Genomic DNA, 2,958 nt, shown 5'->3' on the forward strand with positions numbered 1-2,958 from the left:
ATATATATATATATATAATTTTATTCTTATTTTCATTTACTTTTATCTTTAATTTCAGTATCTTTGCACTTTGATGGCATGTGTACTCTTGCCAGAGCTTTTATTCTTTGTAACGGACTTTAAATGGCAATGCTATACAAATAAATATATATAATTATCTATTACTTTGAAAATCCTGCCGGATGTGAAGTAAGACATTAAATCTGGCCTGTTTCTTGGATTTGCGCTTTGGGGAATGTCCTGTCAAAGACAAACAAGAACCTGTCCAGAGGCCAAGTTTTAGTCCGGAATAAAAAAACCCCAAGTCTTTTATCTGTAGGGGCGACCAGATTGTTTGCCCCGGCTGTTTGCGCTGTTTGTGTTTGCGCCCTGAGTGCGTCACTTACGCACGCACACATGTTGGACTTGTCACAGCGTGACAGTTGACGCTGCCGCGCGCTCAAAAGTGTGTTCAGATGCCTCAACTAAGGAACCGGAGTTATTTAGGTGGTCACGAGACCAGCAAACATTATTAGGGTAAAAATAAAGAAAAAAAATGCTATAATGATTATAAATTATACTATAATGCTGTTATATTCTCTCTTAGTAAAGATTCCTCCTCGACTAACTATTAGTTTATTTTCTATTTGTTTGCAAGTACCTTAGTAACAGACGAACACACTACGCCCTTCCCGTGACGTTTGAGAAGAAATATGCGAGAGAGCTTTGTTTTTCCACAGAAAACAATAAAATCCCTTTCATTACCCCGACGAACCGTGAAGGCGTCACTAAAATTTCATCTGCGACAGAACAAACTTCGAGACAGCGAGAACATCTGCTACAAGAAAACGTGATGCAAGAAAAGCATTCTGGCACATTGTTTTCAGATGAGTCCAGTCCTCTAAAGCCTGCTAAGCTAGGCTACGGTCAGCAGGGGGAGCCACACCAATGAGATCGAAGCTCAAATGGATCATACCCTCAGTTATATTATTACTCCACAATTTATCACATTACAGTCACATACTCTTTTTTTATGTGATGCACCAACACAAAATTGCACGTCCTTGTAAAGTGGAAGGAAAAATATAAATAAATACATAAATTTTGGATGTTACACAGGTCCTGTGTATTCAGGTGTGCATCTAACCAGCCGATATAACCGCATAAAGCTATATGGCTTGGGGTTTTGATGTCATGCATTCATGCTTCTGGATGAGTTGCAGTGCCAAGCAGTCCAAACAGTCGGCTGCAGAAGTAATATCATGAGGACACCCAGTGGCGCAAAAAGTGGGTATGCAGCGCATGCAACGCATAGAGGCGCTGCACCAGAGGGGGCGTCAAAACCCCGTCTGGAGGGGGCGGCGCCCCGATGATGCCTTCGCATACACTTCACCGCGCCCTTACGCTCCTTCCCCTCGCAATGTAAATGTAAATGTAGCCAGTTTTACCTTTCACGTGTCTTCGTCACGTATGTTTTCTACGCTCCTTCACCCTTACGTACCTTCCTTGGGAGGGAGGAGGGGGGCACTAATTTATGTTTTCGCATCCACCTGAATAATATGTAGTTGCGCCCCTGAGGACACCGCTTACCACAAACTAGCAAAAAGAGAACGCTTCAACCCCACATTGCCTGCACAGGCCATAGAAAACATGTTTTTTGTTTGTTTGTTTGTTTGTTTGTTTTTTAAAATTAATGGCACGTTTAGTAACTACCCATCTGGCCCTTATCAAAAACCACCAATGATAGCAAACATCAGGGTTTTCAGAGGACTTTCTGGCCAAAACCACTAACCCACATAACTTGTCATGTCAGACCTCTCTAAAAATGCTCATAATCTGTTTGTAGTTCAAACACCAAATATGCATTTATTACGCACACTGGAAACGGTCGAAGCCAAACCACAGAAGCCGAGATCCAAGATTGTACCCTGAAGAGCGGAGTGTGTGGCATTTAGGACCAACAACTTGTTGGTGCAAACACCAACAAGTAGCTTCACGTATAGGTATTTAAGATTCCCAAGATACACTTTCTGTGGAATATTTTATGCTCTCCAAGAAAAACCCACGACTAGGCGGATTTTCCTCAAATAATTTGAAGTCACGTTCCACAGAAAAATCTGAAACACAAATAGGCAGGGGTCTACTGTACAAGATTTTAAATTGATCTTTATTGTTAATGTGAAAAAATAGCTGCTTTTTGCTTTTACACAGAAACATTGTACAATAAGTAAATTGATTGTGTCTTAAAGAATTCATAATTGTAGTAGAACAAACTTACTGCATGTCTTCCCTATTTACTGTTCGACAAAAGCCATTAATGCCAAAAATAAAAACCTATTTCAGGTTTTTACTTTTGACAAACAAAACGAAATAAATCTTTGTTTTAGTGGCAAATTGGAATCTTAAAACAGATACCACATGTTCTTACATAATTTCGACAGTTCAAAGCAAAATTCGCTCCATATTCACTGGACATGACAACAGAAAACGCACTAGTCATAACTGACAGTCTTATTTCTTTTTGAATGCTCTTGCCACCCTTTCACAATAGGTCGCTCTGGGTGGTGAGCCATATCACCTTTATCAGATAAATAAGTAAAAATAATGTGATTTCCCTCCACATGTTTTGAAGTTGTAGTTATTTATTTTAATTTCAGGCAGCAGCGTGCTTCCATACAGAATGATTCATTGACTGTGGGAAACCTGTGAACAGGTTTTTGCACTTAGGCAACAACAAAGCAGAGCAGCTCGCAGGACAAGAAAACACACCCAGCACTGTGTGTGTGCGTGCGTGTGTGTGTGTGTGTGTGTGTGTGAGAGAGAAGCTCACAGCTCAGTGAACCTGAGAAGTTTAAAACACTAACATCAGATGCAGGAACGAGTATCCTCCTTATGCTATAAACTTATTTATGAGTCAAGTTTAGTGGATTTGTAAGATGTAAAGTGGTGGAGTTGCTATAGAGAACATGCGGCTCTTTG

This window comes from Poecilia mexicana, unplaced genomic scaffold (genome assembly GCF_051168715.1).
Source record: "Poecilia mexicana isolate PSO_F unplaced genomic scaffold, ASM5116871v1 scaffold_18, whole genome shotgun sequence".
NCBI classification, from domain to species: Eukaryota; Metazoa; Chordata; class Actinopteri; order Cyprinodontiformes; family Poeciliidae; genus Poecilia; species Poecilia mexicana.